The 15,352-nt window shown below is 39.6% G+C and overlaps 2 long non-coding RNA genes and 1 other non-coding gene across 4 annotated transcripts in view; all 3 read left to right on the top strand.

The window, feature by feature from the left end:
* The window catches only part of LOC101903557 (uncharacterized), a 250,125-nt gene that overhangs the window by 8,422 nt on the left and 226,351 nt on the right, over window positions 1-15,352 (top strand). The gene's annotated exons all lie outside the window — the stretch shown is intronic.
* On the top strand, window positions 1,838-14,452 carry LOC100848689 (uncharacterized). Of its 2 annotated transcripts, XR_811487.4 has the most exons (4): window positions 1,838-2,069; window positions 2,510-2,581; window positions 3,070-3,181; window positions 11,785-14,452. It is a non-coding gene; the product is annotated as an uncharacterized lncRNA (long non-coding RNA). The 2 variants fall into 2 exon arrangements; XR_003029448.2 differs by having other exon boundaries at window positions 2,510-3,181.
* Window positions 3,697-3,784, top strand: MIR125B-1 (microRNA mir-125b-1). Its single transcript, NR_030922.1, has one exon. It is a non-coding gene; the product is annotated as a microRNA mir-125b-1 (primary transcript).

Raw genomic sequence — 15,352 nt, 5'->3', positions numbered from 1 at the left:
GTGCAAACATCCTATTAGCCAAATCTGAAAAAGATTCTAACCCAGTCTCCAATCCCTGCCAGCCATCTCTTTCTCCTTCCCAGTAATGACAAAAAGAAAAAAAAAAAAAAAGGAAACCCAACACTGTGATTGTAGGTCTTTCCCTTTTTGCCTTGATTTGTTCTGCTTTCCTCTCTCCTCCTCTCCCTTCTTCCTCTCTCTGCATCTTCTTCTTGTTTGTGCTTTTTCTTCTTTTCCTTGGCATCCATCTGTGCTTCTGCAGGTCTCACAGAGACAAAGCACAATATCTTGAGTTGAGCACAAAGAAACCACCTTTTAAAAACATCAACTTGGAAGAAACCTGCATCATCAGCTACCTCCCTCCCTTCCTCGGTCTTTACAGAGCCTGGCATTATATTCAACACAGCACTGCCTGTTGTCTGCATGATTCTAGCCACAAAAACTGGGTGAAGGTGGCACCATACCCACTGTGTGTTCAGATAGGTAGAGACCCCAGTTTTCAAGGGACACCTGCTTTACAGGATCCTTGGGTAGCTGAGCTTTTAAGATGTGTGCCAGCAAAAATGATAGGAGATGCTCCCTTCGTCAGTTCAGGATGTCTTTCATTTTCTTCTTGTGCCACTTTTTTTCTGTCATCTGAATGATTACTTCTCATGATCAGGGGACTGTCAGCTGATCAATGAAGTGTGTATGGATCTGATGGACATTTGAGGAGAAATGCTTCAGGAGTAAGAAAAGATGTCTGCAGTAGAAGCAGAGGGTCAGGATGAGCTATAGTCACTGATACGTTCCCTTGGATTTGGAAATGAACTTAAGTGGTAAATTAGTACACAAGACAAACAGAGTCAATGTGTAAAGCACAGCCATTGAAAAGAAAGAGATTTTTAGCATTGTAGTCACCACATGCCTTAATGGAGTGTATACTTCAAATACAGATTTGAATCACTGCTCTTGTATCCCTCTAAATGTCAGTTTCAAAGAAGACCTTGGGCATTGTTGACTTTCTGTCCGTAAAGAAAACCCACCAAGATTCACCAAGTACATCACCTGCAGTCACACGCATACGTGTTTTAAATGCCCCTGGGATGTTGAACAATTAGGCAGAGAACTGCACTGTGGTCTCTTCTCTTCACTGCTCCCCTCCACCCCCCATTTTTTTTTTCTTTTAGAAAATGTGATACCTGATCTCTGGATCTAGCAGGGATGAGGGATTTTTTGTTTTTGGAGGTTTTTTTTTTTTTTTTTTGTATAATACAATGTCTGGCCTTCCCCCTGACCTGCTGGTGTATTTTCGGTCTCATTAGTAGTCAGAGAGAAGCCCTAGTGCATCCGGTGCTGGGAGTCAGGTCTGAGACACAGGACAACAGAGAGAGGGAGCGGGCGAGAGGATATTAGAAGAGAGGCTTGTCTCCAAGATATGGAAGGAAGTGAGAAATGACAGGACTGCAAGCTTTGTATGCAGGAGCCTGGCAGGGCGGGGGGGAGCGGCGAGGAGCACAAAGTGGGTTCTCAGAAGCCCTAGAAGAGCTAAAGGTGATTAGAAGGGGATATTGATTCCTTATTCTGCCAGCGATTTAAGCAGGCATGCGAGGAATCCGCACCATGGTTGCAAAAGGAGACCCACTGCCTCCTGTAACCAGACACTCAGGCTTTCCAGGAGCCCAGCGAGAGCCGAGAAGAAAGGGGGCAGTGTGGTCTAGGAAAATTCAACTTGTCGCTGATTTGTGCCTGATGCTCGCTGTCCGTCAGCAGCCTCCCTTACAATCTTTATTTCCTCTCTCTCCCCCTTTTTTTTTTTTTTCTTGCCTTCTCCTTCTTCACTGAAGCCTAGGGGAGCCAGTAAAGATTAAATGTGCTTTCTCAAAGGCAGCCACTTCATGCTGCTATGTCGAAAAGGCCATTATTATTATTATTATTTTAATAGTAAAAGAAGAAGGGAGAGAGGTTGAAAGAGAGAGAGAGAAGCTAGGTAGGATGATGACGGACTAGCTTTTCCGAGAGGAAAAGGGAAGGGAGAGAAAAAGCAGAGACCCTGAACGGAGGATTGTGCCTGAGGAGAACCTACGGAGGTGAGAAAAAAAAGTTGTCTTGAAGATTGGGGTGGGGGGAGATGCTGAACAACCCTGTACAGCAGGAAAAGAGACATAATTTAGCTGTCTTGCTGGTATGATTCTATTTTGGAAGGGGTGGGGGGGGTGGGGACAGGGGTGGGGGGGATCCTGGAGCTTTAACGGTTTTTAGTTGCATATGGAAATACATACAAAATACTTAGCATTTTTCCTAAGTGCCCCAGGCCCCCCTCCAGTTCCTTCCTATCAGGGGCTGCTTTGTCATTCTCTTTGACTAGCCAGCCATCTACCTGGCTCAGGCTGGAATAAAAGAAGAAAAAGAAAGAAGGACAGGAGAGAAACAAGAAAGAAAAAAAGGGGGAAGAAAAAATGTTAAAAGAGCCATCTTCCCACCCACTTCCCCTCCCTTTCGTTTCATTTTTTTTTTTTTTTTTTTGGAGGCGGCACTGGGAGCCGTCCCCGCACAGAAAAGCCCAGTTTCCAGGCAGATGGGGGAAGCGCCGATCTAGCAGGTACAGAACCAGTAGCTGTCTGCGAAAATGGAGGGGAATTATGCTTCGGATTCCTCTGAAATATTGGCAAAAGGCTTCAAAGGATCCGCAGTGGGAGCGGGGCGGGGGAGATGCGCCTCCCTGGCTGGCGCCCACCCCTTCCCACTCCCCTCGACCGAGTGACAGCCTGGTGCTGGCTCGGGGTGGTTTGGCCTTGGCTTCAGCCAAGCAGCTGATGCACAGGAGGCCTGTTCGCAGGACTGGCAAAGTGCACGCTAAAGAAAGAAGGAGGAAATTTTGAAAAGCAACCCTGGGGAGGGTTCATTCTTATGAAAACATTAAAAAAAATTTTTTTAACTGAATATTCTCAAAATTTGATCAGTCCCAGCCCTTCTCTCCACTCCCACCGAATTGTCCCCTACCTCCCCTCGTCAAAGCATAAACTACAGAGTTACAGTCTCTAGATTTGGTGTATCGCTTCCTGCCCCCGCCTCCCCCTCCCCGCCCAGTTCTCGGTCCTCTATTGAAACACCTCGCCCAGGCGAGCGCCCTGCAGCTCACATTTCCCCCCCTGGCTCGGATGGTGCTACGGGAGCTGCAGCCTGACTCCACTTCCAATGGGTGAGTTTAAAACGCTATTCGTATTTATACTTTCCAAGCCTCCAAATCCTCCTCCTCGGTCTTCTTCTAAAAACCCAATTTGGATGGTTTTGCATGCGGCATGTTCGCCCGGGGGAAAGAGATGCCTCCGATTTTCTTTACCGTCCTTAGGGCTAGTTGTAAATTAAAGCTTTGAAGAGACGTTCAATCCTGACTGTAGACCGTGGTTTGCAAAACATGGGCATTTCTAAGTCTATTCATACTATTTTCCATTTTACTAAACTCTTTTGCCCAAAGCTCCAAAGAGTTTTCTCTGATAGACTGGCGATTGTGTGTTCAGGTATGTATATGCGCCCACAGACCCTGCGTCTGTGTGCCTGTATCTAAGTGGAATCCAGATACTGTGGACGAGGGCTACTTAAGAGAGTGAGGGAATATTCTGCCACCTGTTTGTTGTCTTTTAGTCAACAACCTCGAGCACAAACTGCTTGTCATTCCTGTTTTGCTTTGTTTTGTCTCAAGAAAGAACAATTTAGCGCGCGCCTCTCAATCCCTGAGACCCTAACTTGTGATGTTTACCGTTTAAATCCACGGGTTAGGCTCTTGGGAGCTGCGAGTCGCGCCCTTGCATCCTGGAAATTTGGTGGAACTTTTTTTCTTTGAAGCAAAAACAAAAGAAAAGAAAGTTGGTCCGAAGTGCCTGAGTGCACCTCTGAGGTTTTCATTGTTAGGTGGGATCAGGTGATCAGGAAAGTGGCAGCTCCTGGATTTCTGTTAAAGTAGGTACATATTCCGTGATAATAGCGTGCTAGCTGCGATGTGTATGCATGTATATTATTAATGCCCGAGGCTTGTGGAACTCACCTATCCTGGTCTATTCCTTGAGAGCAACACGCAGTACTATCCGAGCGTAACAAGAACAGCTCAGTACCTGGTGCTTGACCTCAGAACATGTCAGCTGAAGTCCCAGCATGCCCCATGCCTCCAACTTTTCAACTCAACAGTTAATCTTAAAACTGTGCCCAATTAAAATGGGCATGTGGCTAGAGTATATATTCAGTGCCCACACATGCATCATATATGGCTGGGCAGTGAACACACAGACACAGGTAGGGGTGAACCAATAGTGTGAGCTAAAATAGCAATAAGCTAAAAACTCTACTCTTACTAGACTTGCTAGGATGGAATTTATGGTGTTAACCAAGATTAAATTTGTATTACTTTGTTAGATTTTAAAAAATAAAACAGATATAGCCTCCTTGCTTGGCATTTATTTTAAGAGGTTATACACAATAAGCTTAAAAGTAATAGAGATTGCAAATGTATTTTCTAAACATATAAAAGAAAAAATAATAGGAGATATGTATTTTTAAACATGTAAAAGGAAACAACGCACACAAAATTATTGTATCCTATAGAAGTTGTCAGTGCCTATACTTTATTTAAAAATTGGGGAAAAACTGATCAGGATTTCAAAAAAATTGATCCAACAAAGTTATTTATAACACTAACCTATACAGTTAAAATAATCTCTCAAGGTAATGGTTAGCATTACCCAATTTGCAGTTTTTAACTTTTCATACCATAATAATCTCAGTGATTTAGATCTGTCTCACGGTTAGAGAAACAGTAACTTACCTTTCCTTTGTTATGAAAAATTCCAATATACAATTTCATTTAAACCATTTTAGTATTCTTGGGGCAACATTTGTCTTCTATTTTTGGAAACCACCTAAATCAACCCTGACTTCAAATGCTTTCTTCTTTTGAAGACTTTATTTCAGTTATAACCTCAATTTATACATGTTGTCGAAGGTTAAGGAAATTGTTCTTTTTCTGCTTTTCTTTTTTTAAGAGTTTATTGCCATTTTAGAAACTGACTCCAAATCGCAGTCAAGAAACCATTTTGTATCAGAAAACTGAATCGAGAAAATGAATTGTGCAACAATAGCATTGTGCCTTTTGTTGAAACCTTCTAGTAGATGTAATATTTAAATATTACTTTCCAGCCTTTGATGGCCTGAATATATTTTGAAGAAAAGAGCTATTTGATTTTCAAGTTATCTTTTGGTTTTTATACAATAGATTAATGCTTTTCCCCCATCTTAGCTGATATGTATGCATAGGCATTTGGAAATTATGGAAGGACATCTATTTAACTTACGGATATATATTACCACTTGATTCATATCAAGTATTTGCCAAATATTTGGTACTTTTGGAAGTCAAAATATATCTACATCTTATTCTATGAAAATATATGCGGGGATCAATAAAAGCACACTAGATGTGATTCTTCTATGATTTTTAAATGATAATAGCATAGTAATTTAATACTAGTGATACAATTTCTATTCCAAGACACTCTTTCAGTTTTTTACATGTTTTCAAGTGGGTTGCTCATGTCCTGAGGTTGCTATCATACGATTGATCACACAGGCAATCAGGAGTGCATAACGACACATGAGATTTTATATTTCAGCAGGGAACTGCTTCAGTGTAAGGGCAGGTTTCTCAACACCCCTTCTTCCTCACGGAGCCCATCAGTGAAGTTCAGTGAAATGAATAACATAATTGGTGGTTGGTTCAATCACTACCAGTCTAGACTAGCCCAGACGCATCAATTAGAGGGGGCTGTCTTTTAAAGGGAGAGTGCCACCGAAACAAGCAGGGCATTATTGATACTGATCTTTAAAAGTGCAAATCCAGCTTGGCAGATAAAAAAAAAAATAAGGCGGAGAAATGAAGGGGGGGAGTGCGTTGTGGGAAGAAAAGAGAAAGAAGTGAACTGGAGCTTTCGGGACACAGGACAGGAAGCTTGAGAGAAAAGCAGGGAATAATGAGTGAAATGCAATGCAGCACTTCCTTGCAACACACAGTTACAATTCAGTTCACAGGGCACACTGGTTCACCGTATTTTTAACTAGATTCCCCCCTACTTTTTTTTTTAATTCCTTTTTTGCCCCTCTTTCCAAAGTGCCAGCTTAAAACCAATGCAGTTGGAAATTTAACAGCTCTAGGAAGCTCTAGTGAGAATAAAGCCAAGTAAGACGAACCAGCCAAAACTCCTTTTGCAGCAGTTTTCCCCAAAAGAAAAACATGGAAGATGTTTATTTTTCGAGTCTCTTATTCAACCTTTTTTAAAAAGAAAAAAATCAAGTGTTCAAGTGAACAGGACTCATTTAAATCCAGCACCTGGGAACTAATTTTATGGGCAAGACACCTTTAGGTAAACAGCTCATAGTTTTCTGTTGAATATAGTAAAATTGTGAAGAATGTAACAAAAGGCTCTGCTAATTTGGTTGGTTTTTTTCTTTCTTCTTTTTTTGGGGGGATGGATAAAAGACAGATGATTTAGAAAGCATTAAGAACACATCAAGCCCCAGGGAAAGAAAATGTTTGATTGGTATTAATTAAAACACTGCTAATATATTCTAATAAAATAAAATTTAACATTCTAAACTAATCCGCTTGGTATGTCAAAGGGAAAGAAAAGTATTGTCTTATTTGCATCTCTGCAATCCAAATGCATTTGCTCATTCAGCAGAATTAATTTTTATCACCAGCCTGTTTAATCTCCTCACAGATTTAGCCAAACTTATTCTTTCAAACTAAAAAGGATCAAAGTAGGGAATCCATAAAGGTATTGGGAAGACTAGTGACTGTATTTAGTACTGGCTTTATATTACGACGTGTTTTTTCATCTTCATTCGCTTTAATGGGGTTTGGAGGAAAACGGTCTGCAGCGAGAATGATGAATGGTTAATTTTTCCTTTCTCTCCTACCTACTGGGTTATTTAGGAATTCCAGTTGCCAAATTATATGAGTAGCATTTATTTACAGGAATAATGTTGTTCTATTGATTAATATCTCATGTATTTCTAACTTTAGTATCTTATTTATTACAAATTCTTAATGAAAAAAAAAAAAGACTCTTAAACAAGAGACCAATTGCCTTTTCTCAAGAAAGTGGAGAGGTGAATGTAAAATTTTCTTCACTAAGAACTGAGTTCTTTGTTTCCTTTTTTAAGTCAAAATTTCTATAGAAAAAGTCATACTTTCATAAAATGGAGAGTTTTACGTTCTTTATTGTTAAACTCTCACAATGGGTAAAATTGTCCCAAAATGACATCATACCCAAAATGTTTCTCCTTTTATTAGTCTCCCATGACTGTGATATCATATGTAAATATGTGCCTCACACACAAAATGAATGGGCCATAAATATCGAGTACCACATTTGTATATTTCAAAAACGAGGAATCCTGCACACTCTCCAGGAGATGTAAAACCACTGACTCAACCACTGACGATACTGCCTCTTGCTCCATTGCCTTTTTCAGTTCTTGGATGTAAAAGAGCAGTCGCAGTTCGGTTTCACATGTATTGTTCTATAATCCAGGCAATAAATGCTAATTAGTAATGCTCAAGGATCCGACCATTCAGAGTAATTATCATAATTTACTTCTTCCTTGTTAAAGACATTCCTTGCTGATTAAAAAAAAAATTAAATCATGATTTTACCATTGCACTGCAGTGGAAATACACTGGAGAGGTGTTCAAGGTATAGGAATTATCACTCTGGCTGCATTTGAAGTCACCGACATGTGCCTCTTAGGTTATTCCAAATGGAATTGCAACTAGATTTCGGAAAAGAAATTCATGTAAATGCACAAAGTTTTGCATGTGCACCAAGAATGTATGATTGTATTTTACAAACCCCAAGGCTCCTCCTTCCCCGCCCACCCCCTTTTCTAAAACCACTTACTGAGCAGAACAAAGGAAGCTGCTAACTATAGAGGCATCATTAAGTATGAACAGCAACAGCGTGATAAAGTATGTGATATGACAACATATTTCATTGCACAAAAGTGCAGATAATTAAATAATTCAATAGTAACCCTGGCTAATTAGGAGAAAGATCTTTAAGGAGGAATCAAGAAAATGGATCCAATCAACTTGAATAATATGCTCCATTCTCCAAGATCACAAATATATATTTGGTTATTTGCTGATTGATTGATTGATACAGGAAGATGAGGACAAAAGCCTATTCTTCAAAATGGAACTTTGATCTGATGTCCTCTTTAGGACAAATTAGCCATATGTTTTAACAGAGCAGAATTGAATCCAGGGCTCTGTTTTCAGTCCAAGGTGTAATCTGCCATTCGTTTGCACACTTATTTTAACAATTGAAAAGCTTTTCATATCATTGCCTCCAAATATGTATGTAGCCTTCACCGCATTTTCTAATGAGGCTCTTGTTTAAGTTTGTTTCTTATTTCTTGAAGCGAATAAGGATCCTCTAAGGAACAGAATAAATAACCATGCGATCATTCTCTTTGGACCCTACCCCCTTGCTTTTTCCATTAAGGTAACATTCCCAATGTTCATTGTTTGTTGGTTCTTTAAAGAAGAGCTTCAGCTTTTACATGAGGGTTGAAAGCACATTAGAGAAATAATTCCCTTTGGATACTATACAGAAGGAGCCACCTGCAAAATGTTGATGCTGTTATTGAAATCTCAAGTGGAATCAGCTTTCAAAAAATTAGATATTAGATACATCCGATATAATTTGCAATGTGTAATTATACTAATGTGCATATAGTTGTGTGTTGCTTTACATGTTGCCTACTTGAGATTTTTTTTTTTCCCTTGGGCATTTCTCCTCATTTGAAATGATTCCTGAGTAGAATGTTTTTAAAGTCAGCTTTTATTTTAAAGTCAGCTTTTATTTTTTAAATTCCTTATTAATTAATAAAAGAAGCAAAGAACTCCATGTTCTCATGTAAGAATGAATGTGTCTGACCTAGATGTTGGAAATTAACCGTCACTAAAAGGCTGATTGTTGTGCATACTTACATTATTTATAAAATATTTGCTGCTCTTTACTGATTTAGTCTTCATCTTGACTTTGGACAACTTGAAGTAATGGAGAATATTAGAATCGTAAATCTTATTCATAAGAAATCCATTTCCTTTATTAGAATAATGAGATAAAATGCCAGGGAAATGGCCTTAGGCAGAGATAGTAATTTTAATTTCATCAAAGTAATCAAAATCATAACAAAAACAACTTCTTTTCTGTTTTTCCTCCACTTTGGGTGGCACATGATGAATAATTGAAACTCTGGCTCTAGTCGTTTATGCACTAACATCACCTTCCTTTATGGTATCTCGATATGGTGTCTCCTGAACTGGAGAGCCCACCACACCAAGGTGTTGGCCCCTGAAGATCTAGCTGTTAAGGGAAAACCCAGGCAGAGCAACAGCAACTGACTGGTCAGCCTGGCGCTCGGCGCTTGCTACATGCTCAGCAGGTGTAGATGCTCCTGAGGCAAGTTTGGAGAACTGTCACCATCAGATCACAGAGGGACCCCGAGGAAGGCAATGCAAGGGCCCCAATTTATGCTTACATGTTCAGGAGACAAAAAGGGTTCCAAGGGAGGCTCATGTTGAGATGATACAAGATATTACTCATTCCAATTAAGTAGTCACAGGTCCCAAAGAAAGCTGATTTGTTAAACCTTTGACTCATACTAGGCACCTAGAATACAGTGCTTTGCATATTTATACTGTTTATTCCTCAAAATTCATTTTGATGATGGGGTCCACATGTAGAAGAGACATTATGCATGGGCTACATCTGTGCAACACCAAAGCAATACATTGATTTAGTTTTCATCTGATCATGTACACAGGGGCTTTGCATTATTAGCTACCTAAAGGAGTTTCTCAAAAATTGTGTGAAACGTCCTTCCTTGCTACAGTAGCATTTTTGTTGATTCACAAATGTATCGTACACATGTATCAAAACCTTAACACCCCATCCTCCCATTCTGTGTTCACAAAATAATCAGTTCCAAAATCTATGTTTATTTAGTCACTCATCCAGGATCATTCATTGCGTGTTTCATCAGAACGGAAAAATACCTATTAATAATATTTTAACACTAGGTTGTTTTACGGGTTTTCAGAAATATATGTATCCTATACCTGTTAGGTATTAGGAATAGTATTAGGTATAGTATTTCTAGGTATACTATACCTAGGAAAAGAACCAACATTTTCAGTGTATCCAAAGGGTTTAGTGCTGAAAGAGAAACGTTTCGGAGTAAATCCCTTTTGGTGTACCTAATTCATTATGCATCTTCATTGTGCTAACATAATGAAGAGGTTGACAATAAAGGCCTTAGTTAATTTAAAATCCACCTGCAAAGTATATTTCATTCATAAAAACTTTTGTAGAATAAAAGAAGCATTAATACAGCTCTTCCCAAATATCCTTATCTGTAAAATGAGTGTGTTGGATTAGTTGGTCTCTAAAATCTTTTCCAGCGGGGAATTTTGGTAAACGATTCTTATAGAGGTGTAAGAACAACTTCAGGACATTTGTACCAACAGCTGCCCTTTAAAGTTATATTTGATCCCACCTCCAGGTGCTGTATTTACTAACATATTTTGCCTTGATGCTAAAACTGTAAAGACTGAAGTTCATTTTCAGGAAGGGCAGGGATGGAAAAGAGGAACAGCCGAAGAACGAAAAAAGCTACCCAGTGGGAGAAGGAAATTCTTGATCTGAGACCTAAGCCCATTTCCTTCAACATTAACATAGAAGAAGCCCAGACAAGCACCTGCCTTTCTATTTTAAGACCAGAAGGACTATTCTTTAGTCTTTCTGCCTTCATTAATTGCTCGTAGTATCCTTTGGTTTGTTTTTTTTTTCCCCCATTGGGTTGACATCTTCGAGTTTCATATATTCCCCTTTTCACTTGATTTTTGAATCATGTTACTATCCCCTTCAAAAGCCTACAGTAGTTATATTAACATGCCACCCTCCCCCAATTAAACCTTAACACATTCAAAGCCTCCTGAAAATTGCCCCACCCACTGTTTCAAACCACTCGGAATGTATAACCTCTTCTCGAATTAAGCGAGCCTGCTCTTATCAGGTCCATGAATATTCTCTCACCCAAGCTTTTCTTCTCTGCACACTCTGCCTCTCACCTCTTGTACATTTCAGAAATCTTTCTTTTCTTTCTCACTCTCCCTCCTTTCTCCTTCATTCTTTCTCTGCCTTTCCCTTCCTTCCTCCCTGTCTGCCTTTTGTGGTTCCTTTCATTCTTTCTTTCAGTGGGTACCATGTGTCCTGCTCTGAGCTAGGCACTAGAAATACAAAGACACACACAAGGAATTAACATTGACTCCTAGCCGTTCTCTGTTCACTCCTGCGTTGCAGAAGTGTGCTGTACCCACAGTTATTTTATTTTGCATTTAGTCTTTAGATTTAGTTGAATGTGTCCTTAATGTCCTGTGTTCTTTTGTTGTTTTCCTCCGTGTCTTATTTCAGTAAGTTGCCTGTTGGATAAAACCTGAAGCTTTTCTTACGGAGTGCTTTCTCCCCAGGCAAGGAGCATGGCGCTCTCTCACACACTCCCGAACAATGCTGTTGCTTGACTGATTCCCAAACAAGGTGAACAGTGAGAAAGCTCCATTTTTCTCGTGATGCAGCATTTCACTCATAGTTGGAAATAGCCTGGCCCTCAAAGTATCGTAACATTCCTTTATTTGTAGCAAAGAGTCAATGTGATAACCTTCTGTGACGTGTTCTGTTATTTTTTTAGTCGTCTCCGTGTTCCTTTCAGCTGGTCCTATAGTCCCCCTTCCTCAGGAATGTCTTCCCAGTGAAACAACACAGACTGCAGAAACCTGTCCCGATGGATGCTAAAGCCAACTGCGAAGTGGAAACAAAGAACAGCATCACCTGAAGACGTCTCTCCTGCCAGTCAGCACACCCAGATGCTGCAGTTTTCACCCAGTAGCATCTCAGAACAAGAGGCAAGCTTTTCAAGAAACAGAAACCCTTAAGAAAGCTATCTAGATCTCGAATGAGCAAGGACTTTCCCTTCCTCATGTGTATTCCTCTGTTTGTATTTAAATTCTGTGTGACCTTCATTTTTTTAAAAACTTTTTTTTCTAGTATGACTATGCTTATTAATACGCTAATTTTTAAAATAGAAAATTGTTCGTGCCAGAGGTCGGTTGCATGTTAGCCACACACAGAGTTTGACCTTAAAAGAATGACTTAAAGAATATTGAGTTCTTTTGCAATCACAGAATAGTAGGAGGCAATACAAAGGATAAAATGATGATGGGAACTCAGAATGTGTCATCGAAATACAGTACCCACTGACACCAAACAACCAGCCTTCTTATCAGGCAAGCTAGGTTCTGTGAGACATAGTCACTGCCTCTAAGGAGTTTAAACCTAGTTAAACAGAAGCACATAAACTTTTGAAAAGAGAAGTAACAGATCAAGTCAATTCATAAGAGCAAAATGAAAGATATAAGCAAGGAGCTCGGAGGAAGTCCACTTAGGCGGGGCAAACTGGTTTGTCTAGGGAAGAAAGTTCCTAAAGGAAGGAAATACAAGGTGAATTTTAAAGGATGTTAAAGATTTATATAAATGGGAAGGAAGAACATAGAATCCTTTCTATAGATGCACTATTGCGAGCAAAGTCAGAGAGGAAGGCATCTACCTGGTGATTTCAGGAAATTATGAATGCACAGGTCCAGTTGACCAAATCCCAGACTTCCATTGCCAATCTATATGTACATACATGGTGAAGACTTTACACACATACTTCCCCTTGCCCACCTCAGGTGTAGACCGGAATTACAATCATATTTCTTCCATTAAAATAAGTGAGCGTGATTGATGATAGTATGAGGATTTGTGATTTTTCTGTTAGCCTAATAACAGTGGATATTTATTGAGTTCTCCCTACATGTTAAGCATTTTATATAGTAATTCTCTTAAGCTTCACAACAACCCTGCAAAATAGATATTATTTTGTATTTCCATTTTACATAAAGAAACCTGAGGTTTAAGTAACTTGCCAAACTGCTACATACAGGGTTCACAATCAGGACTGTGATTTCAAAGCTCATGATCTAAGGCACTAAGCCACAGTGTTCCAAGTTTGTAATTTTGCCACTTCTGTATTCCTTGATATTTTTCTCTGGTAGACACATAGCTATTTTCTTTAATTATCTTCTCAAAATTTTCAGTTTTCTGGTTGAACTAGCATGGTGGAATGTATTTTCATGACAGAAATGGAAGCTACTGGGGAACAGAGTTTATCAGCATTTTAAGCTTTTTTTGGACCAGACTCTGAGGAGACTGTTAGCTTTGGTCAGCATGAAATCTTAACTTCTTGAGAACAAAAACAGGGGGTGGGGAGAGCTTAAAGGTCATCTATTGCAATGTTCTTTCCTACAGATGTGATAAACCTGTAAAGATAGAGCAACTTACAAAAGATCGCTCATTGGAATATAACAACTAGATCCAGAAACCATGCCCTCAGAGGCTCTTGAACTACACCACCCTGCCTAAATGAAGCATGAGCTTGAATTTCACCAATGGAAACATTCTGTCTGGGTGATCAAGGAGCACCATACCAAGTACATTGCTTCACTTTTGGCTACCTCTTTGGCTTTTCACTTCAATGTGAAAAATAGATAGTTGTGAACTCACATCTTTAGTTTCAAAAACTGTCAATGGTCTAGCCGCAAAGAACACACAGCAGCCCAAGTTATGTGTACAATGTCTTCACTGATATTCTCAAGTTACTTGGCATTCTTCCTTCACCTAAACCAGTCAGATCTTCTAATGAGCATTTTCTTAACCAAATTTATACACAGTATATAGTCATAAGAGTTTCTGCATGAATGTTTAAACATGTCTGTTTTGATAGTGTTTATGGTTTTTGAAAATATCAATGGTTATTTGCTATTTTAATTGTCAGTTATCCATATAACTAACCCAAGAATACTTCAGCCATAAAAAAATAGAATTAAGGAAATCTTAGTCTTCTATACTAGCCCCTTTGCCTTTAGTTGGCACTTAGTAATAATTAATAAAGTGGTCTACTGGAGAATACAGAGGTTCAAAACGCAATTTTGTCTTGAAGGAGTCAGTTGAACTGTGTCTACTTGAGAGCAAGCATCTAGACATTTGGAAGGACCTGAATATTTGACTGTTGTCAATTTCCACTTAGCTATCCGGCTTTGGCGCACTTAGACCTCCTGGTGGCTCAGGTCGTCCTATTTTCAAAATGATGATCATTGGCCATCTCTCACACAGTGCTCATTAAGGGAGTTCATAAATAAACAGGTGGTTTTCTTTTTTAAGCATAGCCAAGCACAAAATGTGACTCTGTTGACATTTTATGAGACTTTGTCATATGTCCCCTGAACCCCCAATAAAAGCAATGTTGCATCAACTGTGAACTTGTGTTGATTTCTTGGAAGAGTATGCTCTCACAATTTGGGTGTTTTCTCTAGTGTATATCAAAGCTAGTTTCAGGATCTATGAGGAGCAAATAATCTGATATGATGGGAAATTTTCAATTTCAAAGCAATTTCTAAATAATCCCACATTGCCCTTAATAGACAGCACAGTCATCTACTCATAAGTCAGAAACCAAAGTGTGATCCTTATCTTTTTCTCTTCCCACCTGTCAAGACCAATCAGGTGAATCTCTGGTTTTTCTGTCTTTCCATTTTTAAATGTGTCTTCATCCTCCACCTGTTTAAGACAACCGTCATATCACCTGGACTACTGTCTCATGCCTCCAGTTTCTCCCTTTCACGCTGCCAAATAGCACCCAGGGAAATCCATCTAAACCACAGATATGATCATATCGTTCCACAGTTTCAAACTTTTCGCTGGCTTCCCATTGCCCTTTAACCATTGTTACATCTAAGCCCTTCCTAGCCCGGTTCCTGGCCCCAACGTCCTTCTCTGGAATCCCCATGTCCCACCGCTTTTGTAGGCCCTTGCCACACATCTATGCCATTTCTTAACGCCCTTGTTCTCTTCTGGGCTTTCTCACACACCTGCACCTTCTGCTTGGTACTCCATCACCCCTTCCAGACTCCATCTCTTGTCCTTCAGGTATCATCCTAGAAATCGCTTCCTTTGGAAGTCTTCACTTCAACCCTAAGACTAGCTTATTCACCTAGGTGCTTTCATAGCATTCTGTTCTTACCATATATTAGTGCTTATCACCCAGGTTATGAGAACTTAGGTAGCAATCTCCTCAATTTGAATGTGATATTCTAGAGCTGCCTTGTCCTGTAAGGTAACCACTTGCCATATATAGCTGCATTAATTTAATATTAAGTAAA

Source organism: Bos taurus, chromosome 15 (assembly GCF_002263795.3).
Source record: "Bos taurus isolate L1 Dominette 01449 registration number 42190680 breed Hereford chromosome 15, ARS-UCD2.0, whole genome shotgun sequence".
Classification (NCBI taxonomy): Eukaryota; Metazoa; Chordata; class Mammalia; order Artiodactyla; family Bovidae; genus Bos; species Bos taurus.
The sequence above is the reverse complement of the archived record's forward strand: the minus strand, read 5'-3'. Positions and strand labels throughout refer to the sequence as shown.